The sequence below is a fragment of the Triturus cristatus genome, chromosome 11, assembly GCF_964204655.1.
Source record: "Triturus cristatus chromosome 11, aTriCri1.1, whole genome shotgun sequence".
Taxonomy (NCBI): Eukaryota; Metazoa; Chordata; class Amphibia; order Caudata; family Salamandridae; genus Triturus; species Triturus cristatus.
Window position 1 is genome coordinate 205,100,203 of NC_140594.1, and position 19,594 is coordinate 205,119,796.

The window sequence follows — 19,594 nt, forward strand, 5'->3', positions numbered from 1 at the left end:
CCACCGGAACCAGAAGGACGGTCACCCAGGCCCTCGTCAGCAGCAGCAGACTGGACTACGGGTACGCCCTCTATGCAGGAACCACGGCCAAACTCCAGAAAAGACTCCAACGCATACAGAACGCCTCCGCATGCCTCATCCTTGACATACCCTGCCACACCCACGTCACTGCCCACCTGAAAGACCTGCACTGACTCCCAGTCAACAAGAGAATTTCCTTCAAGCTCCTTCAAGCTCTTCACCCACGCTCACAAAGTACTCCACAACGCCGAACCAGCATACCTCAACAAACTTCTCACCTTCTACACTCTGAACCGCCCGCTTCGCTCCGCCGACCTTGCCACCGTCCCACGCATCCACAGGACCTCCACCAGCGGCGGATCCTTCTCCTACCTCGCCGCCAAGACATGGAACACCCTCCCCACACAGCTGCGACAGACTCAGGACCTGCTGACCTTCAGGAGACTTCTCAAGACCTGGCGAGCAGTAGCCCCCCCTCAGCGCCTTGAGACGCTCACGGGTAATTAGTGCGCTCTACAAATGTTGATTGATTGATTGATTGATTGATAGAGTAAACAACACAAATACACAATTCGGACAATCAACTAGGGTGACCAGATTATTGGAACCAAAAACCGGTACAGGCAAAGACATGGAAATAGGACTAAATGTTGACATGTCATTCAGCGATTAATCCTACATAGTGCTTTGAATACCTGGAATCAGGCTTTGATGGTTTTCTCCGTTGGAGGAGTGTTGTGTGAACTTGGATAAATGATGATATAATTGCAGTGTTTTTACAAAAGCAATGTTTTTAAACGCTCCAAGATGATTTAATTGCTGATTGATGCTCATTGCCTTCAGCAGTGCCCAACTCTAAACACCTCAATAAAAATAAATCAAATGTAGGGACTTTCTGCAGAACATAAGTCCATGCCTAGGGTAGCCCTTCGACTTGTGGATCCACAAACCCAGGTTGAAGTTGTTAAAGGCTGGGGAGCCCCCGAGCACAATATCGGAATGACAGCAAATGGATGGGATAGAAGCAACAGCACAATTTCAGCGCTGGAAGTCAAAGGGCTACCCTTGGCAGGGACTTGTGGATCTTAGGGTACAACTTTAAAGTACAATATGTGCCGGGCAAACAGAATGTCGTGGCTGATTTCCTTTCTCGAGCACCCTTAAATTCAAGCATAGACACCCAAGAGGAGGAGGACACGGATGTAGTACTGGAAGAAGCATTGTTGAACAATAAGGATTGGGATGATTGCAGTGTACAGGATTAAACTGTGCCTTTACCTAAAAAATACATAAGAGAGGGTTGGCCGGAACATAAGCACAATTTACCTGATGTGCTAAGTACATTTTGGGAAGTAAAGTTAGAGCTGAGCGTAATTGGTGAAACCATTTACAGGGAGGAGATAATTGTACCTCCAAAGGATATTAGAAACAAAATTGTGGATCTGGCACATATAGAACATTTAGGCCACACCCTTACTAAGAATAAAATACGGGAGGAGTATTGGTGGCCAAGTGTGGACGCCATGGTAGAGATTGCTGTCAAAGACTGCAGGGAATGTGGGAAAAGTGATAAGACTCAAACTGTCAGGAAACCCCCGCTATCCCCTGTCCAAGCTCCTGTGCTCCCTTGGTCTAAACTTGCATTGGATATCATTGGCCCACTCAATCTCAGATGTTTAAATGAACGTTTCATTCTGGGTCTCTTCGATTACCATACACATTGGGTCGTCACAAAGTGTGTGCGCCAAATTGACACCAAGTCCCTGATTCAGTTTTTGAAAGACACTTTCTATGAGGAAGGTATACCTGACACCCTGGTGACAGACAACGGTGTTCAATTAACTTCTGACTTCATGTAGGACTTTCTTACCAATCTTCACATTTGTCACCAAAGACTGCTTTGTATTGCCCCTGGGAGAATGGGTTGGTGGACTTTCTGAACAGGGTTGTCAAAGAGTGTTTGCAAAGAGCAGAAGTGACAAATGTACCTGCCCAGCTTGCCTTGCAAGAGATGATATGGGGCTACCGCGCCGCACCTAATAGTGTCACAGGTGTGTCACCTTTCATCTCCTTAAAAGGTGGGAAGCCAAAGACTAACCTCACTGCTGGTTGGTTGCGCAAAGACAGTACTTGTGCTGTGGACAGATCTGAAATTACCGAAAGAATAGAGCCGCATCAGGACAAGTAAAAAGCCAGATATGACAACACTAGGTGTGTTAAAACGCAGTTGTTTAGACAAGGTGAATGGGTTTGTATTGACCTTCCCAAGGCTAGGAGGAAGAACCACTCCCGGTTCTCTGAACCTTTCAAGATAGTAAGTGTGGGAAGGAATGTGGTCCAGTTAGAGAATGGCCAAACGTGGGGGATGGAAAAAGTGGTAGCATGCATGTCCCCCCAATTATTTCAAAGTGAATCCAGTACCTTTGGTATGCAGCGGGGAAGGACAACGGTTCTTCCTAGGAGGTTAATGAGAATTAACATTCACCCTGAACGGCATAAGGATTATATTTTTGGGTAACGTTTTGTTATGCTGTATAGGTATTGTCTGACCTCAGTTGTTTAATGTTCTTACCTTGCATGTACTGGAAGGTTATTGATATTTAATGATATGCTGTGATTTTCTTTGTTCTACCTCTCCATCCTTCTTCTCCTTTCCCCTCCTCTTTAGGTTTTTCATTGTTTGCTTCCCTGCTCAGGAAGGTGTGTTGTAACTATGTGGTTTATCCCTGCCTGTGTTCCCCCTCCTCCCCTCTCCCTCTTGGAATGCTCTTACTGTTGGTGAACGAAGATTCTACAGCTGACTCCTGCTGCTGGAACCTGTTGGTGGTGTTAGACTAAATAAAATCTACTCCAGTTCTACACAGTGTTACGTCTTTTTTAACAGAGTTTAGAAAGTCTCAGATAAATATGATTTTGGTGTGCTGAACGGAGGCAGAGATGATGAGGTCTCAGATTTCTTCTTCAAATTCTTGTTGTGTCCTGGAGGTCTGTAGATTAGGTTGGAGGAGGCTTTCTGATATGACAAGAATGAGAAGTGGAAGGTGAGGTGCCTGAATGTCATAGATGTTTCTTAATGTAAGAAATTAGATTATTGGCAGAGAGGTATGAAACCCTACTCAAGCTACAACCACAATACTTTTCAGGGTAAACCACAAAAGTCACTAAATTAACTTGTGCTTAATCCTCTGGTAGCTTGGCACAAAGGCAGTCAGGCTTAACTCAGAGGTTCTATTTTAAGAATTTATGCAGCACACAAACAGTAATAATGTCAAAACACAACAAAAGACAAATCCCAAACCAATTTAGAAAAATAGTAAATGTTAAGAAATAATAAAATGAATTAAATCCAATCAGTAGAACCGGAGTAATACATTTTTAAGGTTTTGAGTAAAAAATATTGCCTAAACGATCAAAGCGCCAACTGCGGGTATCTGGTTGCTCAAGACCCGGGCAAAAGGGTTTTCTGCTGTGGAGAAGAACGTAGCGGGAGCTACAGCAAAGTCAGGCAGACCTACGATGCACCTTGGGTGGATCAGCGAACAGGTACATCCCAGTCTCTTGCCGGTCCTCAGGCAATTTTTTGAAGAAAATGTTCCTAACTCCCAAGTTCCAGTTTTGGCAAGAGGAGCACCTTAAGTACCACTTTCAAGACTCCAGGACTGGTTGGACACCACTTAGGGGTGGGTTCAGGACTCAGTCCAGACAGAAGCCAGATGCAGGTTTCAAGGTCCCTGGAGCTTTTTATGTCCGTGTACCTCACACAGAAGGCTACCCAACTAGTCTTTGCAGTCACTCTGGTAGTTCTGGGTTCGAGCAGCAAGGTAGGCCGCAGTCCTCTGAGGGTACAAGGCAGACCTCAACAACAGGGCAGTTATTTGAAGTACGAGGCAGGGGGGGTACTCTGCAGGTCCAAGAGTGTACTGAAGAGTTGGTCTGAAGGTCCACAATGTATACTTGGCGCCAACCTTTGAAGTTTGGGAAACTTCTAGTCTACCTCCACACCTGGTTCTGGAAAGTTCCTTCCTTCCCCTGTCCTGGCTCCAAGCAGTCTAGGATGACAAAAGGCTGGTGTCAAGTTCCTTTATGAATATGCTGGAGGCAGCCCTTTGAAATGCAAGTGGGGCAGGGAACAGCTCCACCCCTTCCATCCTGGTAGGATGGCCCACCCTGCAAACATCTAGTTCCCCTTTCTCGCTGTCTAGGTGGAATACACATAGGCCAACTGCCAAGCTATTCATAGTCATGTGACCTAAGACACAGTCTGCAGGCACCAAATGGTTTATTACAAGAAAATGCCAACTTTCTAAAAGTGTCATTTTCAGAATTGTGACTTAAATTCCGGCTTTACTATAAAAGAGGGGTTTTAAATTACAATTAATCGGCCTGCAAGATCACTTCCTATTGGTACTACACCCCCTCTTGTATACAGAAATGGAATGCCCAATGTGATGGCCAGTGCTGGCGCGGCTGCGGCAATCCAGGCACGCTGCTCCATCTTCTTTGGCACTGCCCGAAACTGACTAGATTCTGGGATCAGATCCTGGATGACATTGACCGAGCTTTTAATACCACAATCCCCGGATTCCCCGCATACACTCTATTGGGACTCCCCATTGCCCTTATGTTCCCACTCTGCCCACTTCAAAGGAAGGCAGATTGCCTCAGCACTTAATGAAGCACACAGAGTATTACTGTCCAGCTGGGGCACAGACAAAATCCCAGACCATCGGCAGTGGCTTTATCAGCTTTGGTCCCTGCTGGGCATAGAACGACTGTCGATGGCGACCTATGCAGATAATTCGGCTTACACTAAAAACTGGGCCCCCTTCATCGCTATCCTTTCCTCAAACTTTCGGGAACTGACGTGTTCTAAATAACCATGCATTCTGAGGTTACTTCCAGGCACCCAAGAAGAGGTCAAGGCTCCCGACAGGTTTCAGGTTTGACCAAGACCTATAACATCTCCCCAGACTGGAAAAATGTTTAACAACTTGTTAGTTCAGAAGAGGCTGGGGTGGGGTGGCGGGGTTTTATGTGATTTTCCCCTTAATTCGGGGTAGGTTTTTTCCCCTTTTTTCTGGTCTGAAATATTTAATTTGGCTGCCTTAGCAATTATGCATGTACAATAGTACTTCACTGATAACCTGAGGCAGAGCCTGGCTCTAACCATTAATATACATACACATTGTTACCTAGCCAGCTCTAAGCACCTCATCCTGAGACGAGGCCGGTCCATGACGGGTTGTTGGCGACATGCTGTGTAACCATTATTCCAAATGTACGGATCTATATAGTGCCACTTGTGCATAAAACACCTTGCGAGACTTTGCGGCCGGCCCATCAGGGTTGTAGGCAGCATGCTGTGTAATTGCTTTTCTGATTGTTCTGCCAATAAAAAAGAGATTTGATTCTAAATTACAATTCATTTAAGACCAAACTTGACATTTCTACCTGTTCCCAGTCAATACCCAATGCTATCCTATGGGAGAGGTAGACCTTACAGTAGTGAAAAATGAATTTGGGAGTTTTTCGTTAGACTTAAAAACACATGTGCTACTTTTTAAATAAAATGTACCCTACCCTGTGGGCTATTGAGGGCCTATATTAGGGGTGACTTATATGTATTAATAAAAAGGAAGGTTACATCCTGGCAAAAGGTTTATTTTGCCAAGTGAAATTAGCAGTTTAAAACTGCACACAGGCTGCGATGGCAGGCCTGAGACATGTTTTAAAGTGCGTCTTTAGTACGTGCCACAATGAGTGTTGCGGGTCCAGTAATAGCATTTAATTTACAGGTACTGGGTAAATGTAGTACCATATACTAGGAACTCACAATAAATGAAATGTGCCAATCAGGTTTAGGCCAATTTTACCATATTTCAAGGAGAGAGCACAAGCACGTTAGCACTGGTAAAGTGCACAGAGTCCTAATGACAACAAAAGCAAAATTCAGAAAACAGGAGGGGAGAAGGAAAAAGGTTTGGGGGAAGACCACACCAAGGCTGTCAGGTCTAACGCTTGATCACACTGAAAGCACATCCAGGAAGACTTATGGATGACAACAAGTCCTGCTCCTGACGTGCAGGAATGAGAACATCAAGATGTGTGTTCAGGTAGGTGTTAGACTGGTTTCTGTGATGAAGAGTGCTTCTGGGTGATGATTTCAGCTATGTCAGGAACGTGGAAGTGGTATGATGGGGGCACACATCAGTGTGCAGAATAACCAACATAGTCAGCCGTGTGCATTATAATGGTGATAACTGGCAGTGGACAGTACAAAAACAGTATAGTGTAAATACATTTGAGTGCACATTCCCTTTGGCACAATAATCAGTCAAGCCAACACCTGAGCTGTACTTTGCATCTAATCAAGCCGCCTGCAGTTTATTTCACCAACAGCACTGATTAACTACCAAGAGGAGCACAATCTGTCTGTTGTAGCCTGGCCTTTGACCAGATTGCTCAACCATTTCTAAGAAAGTTAATATAGGAGGCTGACACTGCTGTTCTAGTACTAGCGCTTGCAAACAGGCGGACAGCTCTGCCGGTGCAGGAGTCGCGGCACTTGGGAAAGGTGTGCAAGCCTTAGCTGCTGGACCAACATCTTGCAAGCGTCGTCCCCTGCGAAGGTGAGTTCTAAAAAGGCACCACCAGCCACTGTTGAGCAACCTACCTTGTTCATTTATCCACATCTCATTTAAGGCTGTCTCAACGTTTTGTTGAAAAAAAAGGTGACTGTCTGGCACATAACTTCTAGAGCGTGCTATAGATTTTTGCACCTACTTGTCGGTCCTGCTGAGGAGCTATTTCTTAAAAAGTGCTGTGGTATTTTGTTAGGAGTAAGAAACGCTACATAAATGCAATTGCAAAACCATTTAAAGAAGAGGGACTCCGATGAGAACTTAGGGAAAGATGACAGGATGGGAGGGTGCTGTTGAATGAATCGCGGTCCTCTCTTCACGCAAAGGAGAGCGCCTCTCACGGTCCTCTCTTCACGCAAAGGAGAGCGCCTTTTCTAGCTCCGTCCTGCAAATGGTAGTTTTGGTCTTTTTTGGTCCAGGTGGGGCTGTAAGTCAAAGGGGAGCACTGCTGCACTCCCGCCCGGAGACTGCATCTATTAAATGCTATTAGGAGCCAATGTCAGTGTTGGATCATCGCCTCGGCACACCTGGGTCTTACCCCGAAAACGGTGTTAGTCAGAAGGCTCGGTTAAGATGGGGGGGTCAGAGAGATCATCAGTAGAACTGGGGCTCCATCTATTATGGGGTTGCACCCGATGTCCCCTCTCTGCCGCTCACTCCATAAGCAAGAAAACCTTGGAGGAGATTCCACTTTATTTGTTGTAGAACTCGCCTAGTGTACCCAGTTTCTATCTTATTGGGCTCTGGGACATCTGCAGAGCTGCAGATTGAACTGGTTGTTGAGCGCTTTGGACTTTTTTTTGGTTCAGTTGGTAATTTTTGTTAACCGTTGGAATGTCGAATCAGAAAGCATTAAAAGCTAGATGTTGTAATCTTCTGTTGGCGATTTGCATACATTGTTGACTTTTAAGGTATTCTGAAAAATCCTCCAGACTTAACATGACTTAACATGACAATCTACAGAAATCATAGATTTAGAGGTGTGAACTTCCTCCCGATATCTCCTAGGGAGAGTGATCGCACAGTGTGCTTTCTTCCACTTGGGAATATTTCCTAATGCTGAAAAACTCCGAGTTCCAACCACTTGGCATTACAACCTCTCCCTTTCCAGCCCCATGCCTAAACTTACAGGTGTGTAAAAGTGGCCACGCTTGCAGATTTCCCTCATTCTTAAGTGGAACTTAATATCAGGAAAATCTGCAAATCATGCCAACAAGGAAATCACAAATCTGTGAATTAGTATCTCGAATTCCCAACCAGCAATTCAACTTCATTGCACACTTAAATATGCAAAAGGTTTTGTGAATAAGGCCCCTATAGAAAGTCCAACGCTCAAAAACCCATATGCTGCAACTGGATACTATAGAAACCATTTTGTAGCTGATTAACTTCAATTTTATTGGCGGACCGACCTCTTCAGAAGCTCAGAGTGGCCCACAATTATGCATGCATCCAAAGGTTTGGCAGTAAAACGGTATGCATATAATGTACGTTGACAGTTTTTAAAAAGTACACTGCTTAATTTAAAATAAAGGAAAGCATATTGTGGGGAGTGAAGAAACGAAGGGTGTGGCTAACACCCTGGTCTCCCAGGTGAAACGCAATAACGAAAAAAATGGCAACAGCAGCTGTGTGAGCACAGCCTGGCTTTGATATTGACATTTTATTCTTTGTTGGAGGGGTAATATAATTTTTTTTTAAACTTAAAACTTACCTTTGCTACTGGTCCTGCGTCACGTCTCCTTCTCTCTGCTCTTCGCAGGAAGCAGGCAGCCTCCCTCTCCTCCCCTTAAGCCAATCACAATGCTGCAATGGCAGCGTTGTGATTGACTGGGACGCCGACCCCACAGGAGTCTATGGGAAGGCCGTTTTCTCCATGCAGCCTACATGGGGAAAACGGAGAGTGTGCATTACTGGTTTGGTTGGTCTTGGGGCCGACCAAACAGTCAGCGCCCACAATAGTAGGCAAGCCACTCCTCCCCTACCTGGAGCAGGACCGCCCACCCCAACCAAACCCTGCCTTCTGCTTTCTCGCAGTGCAAAAAGCAGATATTTTCTTTTTTTTAAGAGACTTTATTGGTATTTTCAGTTCTGTCTAGACATTCACAATACAAATCTTATTCTCATGTCACCGGTAATAGCATTCTAGTCAAAGGTTACTTAGCTAGGTTACATCTGTTCTATCTGCTTGTTGTATACCTTGTTATTCTGCAAGCATATCTTAGGACATCAGTCTTATGAGTGTATTGGGCCTCGTGTGCTGCTTCAGTGTCTCTCCCCCCCAACTTTCCCAACAATCCCCCCTCCCACTCCGCGCTGCTGTCAACTAGGAAACCTATCGTCTCTCGCCGTGTGTATGGTCTGGGTCACTCTCTATATCTGCCGAATGTGGCGGGTCTTGCCCGTTCCCTCCGGTCATCAAGCTCTGCATGTCAGTGCTCCCTGTGGTACTCGAGCTGTCCCCTCCCGTGGTCCTGGTTGCCAGGGCTTTCAGGTCGGGATGGGCCCTGGGGGTGCTAGGTGTGGACTCCTGCTCCTCATTCCTCATGTCATCAACCAGTGCTCCCCAAGCCCGCGCGCTCTCCAGCCTGCCTATATCTCGCTTTGCATTCCTGAGCAGTATTCTGTTTTCGCAGCCTGCCCATTTTTCTAGTTCTTGTTTCCATTTTATGACACTAGGGCCTGCTGGGGCCTTCCACTTGACAGTCAGTTCTCGCTTTGCCAGTATAAAGGCTAAGTCTTGGAATCTCGCTGCACTTTAGTCTTCGCTGAATGGGGGAACAGGTTAAGCAAGCGAAAAGCAAAAACATAAAATGGTATTCATAATACCATTTTATGTTTCTGCCTCTCGCACTGCGAGAAAGCAGTGGGGCGACGCTCCTCCGCCCACGTGGCGGAGCCGCCCCTGAGCAGTGCCCTGCTGACTCCACCATTGAAAAGCTTACTCTGAAGGGCCGACAAAGTAGTAGGACCTGTCAGATTAAGAACATCAGACAAATTTAGAGTGGGTGGTCTGATTTTTTTTCTGTCACTTGTGGACATGGGGCACCCCGAAATTTTAGAGACATCAAAAATTTACCTCAATCGGAATGTTCATATTTACTGGATTGGAGACAGTGTTAAACCTCTAATTCATGAGGCAATGTGCCCCTGCGTTAAGCCACCTCCCAATGCATCAAAATCAGAAATACAGTCAGTTGAGTTATTAGCTCCCCCTCAATAACTGAGTTCTAGATCCATATAAAGTTTAAAGTTGTAATTGCAAAATTCAAAAGTAGAGCAGTACAGACTCAATGGCATGACGGCTCTTCGTGGAAAGGTTGTACAGAGAAATGCAAAATCAGAAATTATTGTATGTCCCATGTAGGCAGCAAAATTGGGAGGGTAACCAACAACATCCATAGTAGAATAGGATAGTCTTCTGGCTCACCCCTAAAATAGAGGGTTTTTGTACATTTTATTTGCATATGAAATCACAGAAACTGCAGAATCACTGTGGTGTCAGGAAATTTATAATTTCATCAGCAAATCAGAGTCCATGAAAAATAAGTGCCACATTGCCATAACACCTAAACACTATCCCATTACATAAATAATTTTATTGCACCCCCTATAGTAATGTCGTCCAGAGATGCTAGAACAAAACTAGATACATTAACAATAAAGTGTCATATGAATAAATAGGGCACAGTGAACCAACAGAAGCAGGGGCGTAACACAGGCTCCCGCATCCGCCACAGTGCGGGGGGGGCCCCCAAGCTCCAGGGGGCCCCCTCAGCACTGCACTTCGGCCGGGGAGCTCCTGATAGAGTCCGGAGGGGCCCCCCACCACGTACCTTGCAGGGGGGCCCCCTCAATTATCGTTACGTCACTGAACAGAAGGACCTTGGAACCGACAGGGCCGGCCCTAGGGCGGTGCAATCAGTGCAACCGCACTGGCCGTTGACTTGGGATGGGGGCGTCATTTTTGAAAATATATATTATCATTTTAACAGCACCTGCTGCCGCATTCCTGGCCTGCAGCAATTTTCAGGCATCAATTAAAATGTCAAGATAACTCCTGTGATTAATCGTCTTCCTGGAAAGAGACCGGAGGTTTGACTCAAGTGGAAGTTTTGACTCATCCTAAGGAAGTGCAGAGTGTTAAAATACCTGCTGCTATGAACGTTTACCATGCGGATAACGAATTTGCATATAATGTAAATAGGTTAGTGGGTTACTGCTTCTGTAAGAGAGCTCATTTTGTTACTTGTCATTTATTAGTCAATATCCTACTATAGAACATTGAGCTATTAACTGTCACCCTAGAGCTGCTGCAAACTGCAAGGTATATGTTAGAGCTATATGTTATTTTGCCCAGTCTTGCATCATCCTAATTTTGTGAAAAGGGTTCATTTGGGTAGAAAACAATTGTTATTATGAAAGAGAACCCCTAACAATCATGTTACATTTTAAATTCTGAATTTGTGCTTTTCCAGAACAAGGACTCAAACTATATTGCCTACCAGTATCGATGTGTCACTCCTACACTACACTTTGTAGTCCTGCCTGATGTACCATTTCCTATACACTGATTTACACACATATGATTGTCTCTGTGCAATGTGTGTGTGGTGTAAAGTGCTCTGACACATTACACTGGTATGAGGGATGCTATAAAACTAAATGAATCTGTGAGACAGTGGTTATGGAGACTTGAGAGGCACTGTTAAAGGGTGCTAGTGAGGGACTCCGTGGCAGAGGTGGTCATTGGGGGGGGCGCCAACAGACATTGTCGCACAGGGCGTCACCAGCGGTAAAGCCGGCCCTGGGCACCGATCTTGTAGGTTGTGGCTGAGCTAGTCAATCAATCAATCAATCAATCAATCAATCAATCAATCAATCAGGGGAATTATAAGCGTACCACTCACCCGTGAGGGTCTCAAGGCATGGGGGGGGGGTCAGCAGGTCCGTTCATTCGAAAAGCCAGGTCTTCAGAGCCTTCTTGAAGGTGTTCAGGGAGGAGGTATGTCTGATACCTGCGGGAAGCTCGTTCCAGGTCTTGGCTGCGATGTAGGAAAAGGATCTTCCCCCTGCTGTGGTAAATTTAAATTACCTAGACTTAATTTATGCGGTAAAGTTCAATAAGAATAACTCAGTAAAAATAAGAGGCAGAATCCGTGATATTTGAGGTTTTAAAAGGGGTTTTATTCCTTACAAAGGAATTGGTTCGAACCAGGCAACCCGATTCCGTCACCACGAAGGTTCGGGAAGGGATAGACAATACTTTATTGACAGGTTATCATATATATAGTCAATGCATTACAGTAAAGGCAGATGCAGGAGGCGTAACAGCTGATAGGAAAGATAAGAATACACATACGTAATGAAAAAAGGCGTTACAATAGGCGTGCATAAGGGCGTGTACTAGAAACGTCATTATGAGGATATCACAAGTGGGTGGATCCATAAGAGAATCCTGCAATGTCAGCAGAAATACATGGTAGAGATGCGCGCGCAGTAGCATGACGTGTGATTGACGTGTAACTGGAGGGTGAAGGGGACTTGACATTTAGCCCTACATGAGGAGACAGATGTCTGGGATGTCAGAACAACCTAATCCCAAATCGTATCTAATATCTTGTGTTTAAGGAACTGTATTATCTGGAAGGAAAGGTCTCTCGGGCAGAGGCTATTCTATACTGACTGCTAGTGCGTGTATAAGCGTCTACGTGTCTACATGAGATGCGAGGGGGCATGGGCCTACCATGGTAACAGGAGCTATGAATTACTTGCACAGAGACAGTGAGGCCGGGCCCTTCGCTCTGCAGCTAGAAGGATGTTTACCTAAACTACTAGACAGGAATGTATTCTTCGAGGAGCGGAGCAGATAACTTGAAGGCGAAATACAGTCTTGGCAGGCAACAGGCCAAGCCAGGCACCGTTAGCCGCGCAGGGAGTAAGACAAAGGTCATGGATACAGATGCAAGTTCAGGCTGGAGCATTCAGAGGCAGAAGGCAGGAAAAGGCTCGATGGCAGAATTCAGGGCCTAACTCGCCAGAGCTGAAAAAAACGTGAAAGGTGCACCATATAAAGACGGTGGCAAAACATACTTAGGAACGGAATATTCGACCCATTCATGGTGGATCTGAAAGAGGACATGTTAACGTTGGACGCACATGTATTTGCGTCTTCATAGCTGGAAGTGGAGGGAACATACATGTACTTGTAGCACGTACATGGAGCCGTTGGGATCTAAGATAGGGGACACAATTGATCATAAAAATTCATATTTCCTCATTCCCTCCTTGTCCCCTACGGACCCTTCATGATATATCGATCCTCATGAATCCATCAATCTGTTCATGTAACATCATTTGCTCTTCTTTCTTCTTACGGGATCTTGAATGAGAACTTGAATGTGGAATACACGATGTGGCACACAGGCCGCAAATCGCTGGCCCACATTGTAGACACAGGCAACAACTGAATATTATGAGAAGGCCAATACCTAGGAAGGATAGGACCTTCCATCCCCAGGCTGACAACACGCTCCAGAACCAACCGGACCAAGTCCAGGTGCCTGGATTCTGGTGTATCTGACTTGCAATCTTATGAAGACGAGTTATGGCTTTATATACTGATGGCGCGTTTTCTGGAATGAAAACACAGCAACTCGATCCGATGACTCTACAGGCTCCGCCCCTATCGGCCAGGATGACGTCAAGGACAAGACGATTTTGGAGAACAACAATCCGCATCGCAGACTGCTCCTCTGTTAAGTTGCCTAGGGCAGAAGTAGTTTCATTCACTACTGCTTCAAGGGTTCTGGTTAATTTGCGTATCAGTTTACTATTTAAGACAGCACCTATGTAGGGAAAGAAACCTTTATTGAAGTCTGTGTATTGCTCCCATGCCGTTTCAGTGTAGTCGACAATCGGGAGATCTCTCTGGAGTCTATTGTGTACTAGATGGGTATTTCTATGATAATCAGGAGGGGCTAGGAAAACAGGTGGCAGAAGAAATGCAATGTAACAGGTACCATCCCAATCTAGAGGTAAACGTATATATGCGGTATGACCACATAGGAAGTAGGAATGACGGGAAGCTCTAAATGTAGATTTGCCTTGATCACTGAATTCGATCACAGTAGTACATTTACTATGACCCATGTGTACTGAACCATTCTTTCTTACACATAATTCACCTTTGACTGGTAATACTGACATAGCAGGCAAGACTGGTGCAGCTTCGGATTCAACATTCAGAATCATGAGGTTAAGTGTAAAGTTACCTAATCCATATACTTCATTTTCTAGATCAGTTCCTGTCCTTTTGGGAAGTCCCTCCTTGTTAGGGTAGCAGACTTTAAGCAAAACTAAGTTCAGGTTTCCCCATACCCAGTTGTCCTGGTAAACTACAGTATTTGAATCTAAAGATTTGATCAAACTAAACCATGCACCACAGGAACCATTGTGTGTGAACGGGTACGGAAAGAGGGGCAGAACTCCCTTGTATTTCTGGTAGGGAGGGAGTCGGCCACATATCCAACAATTCGTAGCATTGTTGGTCTGATGGGAGTGATGTAACATACTAATGAATGTGTTGTTGCGCAGCGCAAATCTGTAGGACAACTCATGCGGAGGTAATTCGCTAAAGGAGTGTTCGGCAGTAACATTGAAAGCACGCTTGGAAATAGGGTGGTATATGTGCAACAGTATGCTTGTAGCAATAATCAGAAGACTTAGAAAAAACATAATCAGTAATGTCACTATACAGTGACTACGAAGTGATTTACAATATGCACGTTTCTTGAGCTGTTTCTGTCTATTTCTCTCTCTATTTCGGTCTAGAGGATACATGTCAGAGACTAATTTAACCGATTCACCTAGGAGAGGACTTAAACAATTAAATTGTCTGACTTGCTAGACCTTAGTTTCAGTTTATATTCCTGGGAAGCAGTTTTCTCGACCAGGGGGAGTTTTGAGTCAGTCTGTGGAGGAGGCTGTGGAGTTCAAATCAGAAGGCAGTCCGTGAAATTTCTTGATATGGCTCCAGTGTAGCCAACCCTTGCGACCCTCAATCTTCACTGCTGTCCTCGTGGTCAGAAGTACTAATTTCGGCGTTTGCCAGCGGGGCTCCAGCGGGCTCCTCCTGTCGAAATTTCTTATAAACACAAAATCACCAGGAACCACTTCGTGGGGCTTCACCTCGGTGTTGTCGGGAAAGGCTGCAGCTACCTGTGAACTGCAAGATTGTAGTGCAGACATCAAGGAAGCAAGGTAATCTGTCAGCATATTACAATCAACATCAGTGATTTTACGAGGTATAGGCGTCCCCCACATATTTGGTGGCCTACCGAAGACCACCTCGTACGGGGATAGCCCTGTTCGAGAATGTGCTATCATTCTCATGTAAAAGAGCGCAACTGGTAAAGCTACTATCCAGTCAACGCCTTTCTCTCTGCAGATTTTAGAAAGTCGGATTTTCAGAGTCTGATTATGACGCTCCACGAGACCTGCTGCCTCGGGATGCCGGACACAGTGGAATTTCCACTGATAGCCTAACAGGAGTGAAATGTGTTTCATTAGCTCGGATGAGAACGGCTGACCGTTATCTGAGTACACGATACGGGGAAAACCATACCGTGGGAAGAATTCACGAACCAACTGCTTGGCAGTAGTCGGAGCAGTGTAATCTGAGACTGGATATGCTTCTGTCCAACGGGAAAGTGCGCATACAACTACGAGGACATATTTGAATCCTCGACAACGTTCCATCTGGATATAATCCATCTGGAGGACTTCAAAAGGGTGATCGGGAGGTTGAAATCCACCTTGCTCTACAGGAATACTTTTGCCTGGGTTGAACTGACAACAAATCATGCAAGTACGCACTTTCTGTTTGGCTGTTGCTCGTAAGTGTTTGTTGAACCAAATGTTTTGAATACTGTCTAGCATAGCTTTCTCTCCTAGATGCGCTGGACTATGTATTGTGTTAATGATAACTTGAACCATGGAGTCAGGGAGAAACCATGTAGATTTTCCCTTTGTCATCCATCCCTGATCTGTTTGGATCCCTCCTAGTTCAGTCCATTTCTTGATTTCCTCTGGTGTAGCATGTGTCTGTATGTCAATCACATCAAGGGCGGGATCCCTAACTGTCATGCAGTGTGTCGATGTCGGAGCTATTGTCTTTGTCAAGTCAGTTGCATGAGTCCGGTTCTGAGCTGTTTGCTTAGCTGTTCGGTCTGCTAGGTCGTTACCCTGGGAAATGATATCGGTGACCTTTGTATGGGCCTTGCACTTCATGATAGATATCGCAGTAGGCAGATGTATTGCATCTAACAGAGCTTGAATGAGGGGACCGTGTCGAATGTTGGCACCGTGAGAAGTTAAAAAACCTCTCTCTCGCCAGAGGACTCCGAAGTCGTGTACAACTCCGAATGCATAACGTGAATCTGTGTATATGTTAACTCTCTTATTTTTGGCTTGTGTACAGGCTTGTGTCAGAGCGATGAGTTCTGCTGCTTGAGCTGACAAGGTGTCAATACAATTCGTTTCAATAACTTCGGTGTCTGTCGTGACTGCGTAAGCGGCCACTAACTCTCCTGTACTTGTTTTCATGCATGAACCATCCACATAAAGTGTCAGGTCTGGATCTGGTAATGGAATGTCTGTCAAGTCTTGTCTGGGTTTCGTCGTAATAGTAATGACTTCAATACAATCATGTGCCAATGGGTCTGTTCCACTTAATGGCAAAAGTGTGGCAGGATTTAATGTACTTCAGCGTCTGATTTCTATGTGTGGCTGGAACAATGTCAATTCATAACCTGTCAGTCGTGCTATAGTCAAGTGTTGGGTCTGTGTTCGGTTTAAAAGAATTTCCACGGAATGTGGAACTTGCACTGTCAATTGATGTCCTAATACTATGGAATCGCTTTGTCTGATCGCTAAAGCTGTCGCTGCGACTGATTTCAGGCACGCAGGCAGAACCTGGGCTACTGGGTCTAATGTGCTAGAAAAGTAAGCACACGGTTTGTGTGAACCTGTTTGTTCCTGAGTGAGTACTGACAAGGCAGTACCTTCACGTTCTGTGACAAAAAGTGTAAAAGGCTTACTGTAACATGGTGTCGCTAAAACAGGTGCTTGACATAAGGCTTTCTTTAAGTCTTCAAAAGCTTGTGTATGTTCCTGAGTCCAAGGGAGGACAGTCGATGTCGCTGCCTCCTGGGTTGTCAACTGAATGAGTGGTTTTGCTAGAAATGCATATTGGGGAATCCATTGTCTACAGTACAAAGTGAGGCCTATGAAGGCCCGTACCTCCTTTTGTGTCTTGGGTGGTGACATGTTTACAATTAACTGGATGCGGTCAGGTGTGAGCTGTCTCCCCCCTTTGGACAGCAAGTGCCCAAGGTACACAACTTGCTGAACACAGAATTGCAGCTTCGAAGGGGACACCTTGTGCCCCTTGTCGGCCAGAAAATGTAAAACCGTCAGTGATGCTTTTTCACATTCGGGTTCGCTTCGGGCGGTGATCAGCAGATCATCGACATACTGAAGCAGGGCAGTGTTAACAGGCATGTGGATACCGTCAAGTTGTCTTTTCAGTGCTTGGCTATAGATGCTGGGGCTTTCTGTGAATCCTTGAGGTGCGCGTGCAAATTTGAAGCTTCGTCCATTTAAACAGAATCCGAACAAGTATTGGCTTTCCGGATCGATTGGGACGCTAAAGAAGGCGTTCTTGAGGTCAATTACAGTAAAGAACGTTGCTTCTGAATCAATAGCTGTCAATAATGAAGAGATATCTGGAACCACGGGATACTGTGGTACAATGCATTTATTCAATTCGCGCAGATCAATAACTAATCGATAAACTGGGGGTGCCTTTGGATCGGTTCGTTTAAGAATTGGAATGATCGGAGAATTACATACATTGGAGTCGGTTTCCACAACCACTCCTTGTGCAATGAGCTCGTCAATGATTTGCAGCAAAGCCACTACAGCATCTGGAGGTAACTTGTATTGTCGAATTCGTGGTAATACCACTCCTGCTTTGAGTGTAACTCGATATGGTGTAATGTGCATACAACCTACATCAGTGGGGCCTTGTGCCCATAAATGTGCAGGTACATTCTGTAACCGGTGATCCATGTCTCTCAATACGTAGTGACCTTTAAAGTCACGCAAAAATAGTCGTACTCCTTCCGGAGAACAACATATTACAGCTCCTAGAGCTTTCAGTGTCTTTATACCTAACAAGTTTTCTGGGCATGATTTTGTAAGCAATAAATCTGTAGTCCGTGTCAATGGACCAACTACAAGAGGAAGAGGTTGCGATACTTCGTTAACAATAGGCTTTCCTGAAAATCCAAGGGAAATATTCTGTGAGCCTGAGAGGGGTGCCCCTGGAACCTCGTCGTGACTTATAGTTGTTCTGCTTGCCCCTGTATCAATTAAAAACTTTCTGTCTTTCCCTAATACTTGACTATGTACATAAGGACCCTCTTGATCTACAGGAACCTCAATAAGGGGTAAGCCAACTTCCCTCTCTAGGCTGTTTCATGTGTATCGCTGATAATCGGGATAATCATTTTGTGCATACTGGTACATCTGTTGTGTCGTGTTTTGTGTTGCGGCACTAGGCTGTGGCTGTGATACTGCTACGGTCTGTTGTGAAGCTGGCATAGGCTGTACATTCTGAGGTACTGGTTGTTGGATCTGATCCTGTCTAGGTGGACGTGGTCTCTCCTTGGTTTTACCCGTAGAGATATTGTGTTTCAGGACTGCACAATCGTTTATATAATGACCTGGCTGTTTACAATAGTTGCATGTCCCTTTAACAGGAACCGCTGAATTACTAGACTGTGTCGCACCCTTTTTATGACCGTCAGCTGGAACTGACTGAGCAACGAGCATTTTCATTTTCGTGTCTTTCATACGTCTTTGTTCGTGTTCTTGTTCTTCTCTAATTCTATTCTGGTGGTACTGTAACATTTGTAACATTTGTGAAGGGGTATTAGCTTGCCAAGTACTCTCAACTTTCAATACTCTGTTCTTGACCTGGGACAGGGAATTCTCGACTAATTTTGTTACAAAAAGATGTGGATATGAATCGCTACTTGCTTTCAGGCCACTATTAATACCAAAACATTTTTCAAATCGGGAATAAAAATCACTAGTGTCTTCATCGGGTTTCTGTTTGCAGGCTGAGATTGCACCCCAGTCTTCCTTTTTCGTAGTTAATAAACGTGGCAATACTTGTACTAACAATCCTGGTAATGCTTTAGTTTTGTCCCCAAGCCCTAGGCCTGCAGTTCGGGCATTTTCTTCGTTTTCTAATGCAGTCCAATCAATCTTTTGCTCTCCCACCTCCCATTTTTTTTTCTTTGAGTTTCTCGTAAATACCGGCAGGCAGTAATACTTTTAATATTTTCATAATGTCAGGATAGGTATAATCACCCATAAGTAACATGTCTTTTAGTTCACGGTGAAAACCTGCTGGATCTTTGTCATGGCTGGGCACTAATTTTTTCATTTCCAATAGTTCTATTTTAGTTATGGGCGTGTACACAAACACGCGTCTAAAAGTATCATCATCATTTTTAACTGGGTGCACTTCGCGTAAGGGATTCTGTCTGTCTATGTAATACGTTTTTCTTTCCATGGAGGGAGCTGAATCATGCTCTGGACACAGGAAGGCACTGTATCTGTGCCGATATTCTAGAATTTCTTGAATTAGATCGGTACCTAGACCTCTCCATTTATTCATGAGTAGTTCTATCAGTATATCCGGTAGGGGACCAGGATCGGAGTGTTGGCTTTTATACAATATAAGGAGGTGTTGTATCATGTATATACCAGCTAAACGCTGTTCGTCTGGTGAAAGATTCAAAAACATGTGTGCTAGCGCGTCATCACTATATTTATCAGAACTGTCAGCCCATTGTACT

At 44.9% G+C, this 19,594-nt stretch overlaps 1 protein-coding gene across 1 annotated transcript in view; it reads left to right on the forward strand.

Moving 5' to 3' along the window:
* Positions 1-6,489: 6,489 nt before the first annotated feature.
* The window catches only part of DAO (D-amino acid oxidase), a 234,702-nt gene continuing 221,597 nt past the window's right edge, over positions 6,490-19,594 (forward strand). Inside the window, exon 1 of the mRNA XM_085635422.1 lies at positions 6,490-6,650. The gene's annotated coding sequence lies outside the window, so the exon portion shown is untranslated. The remainder of the gene's footprint in view (positions 6,651-19,594) is intronic.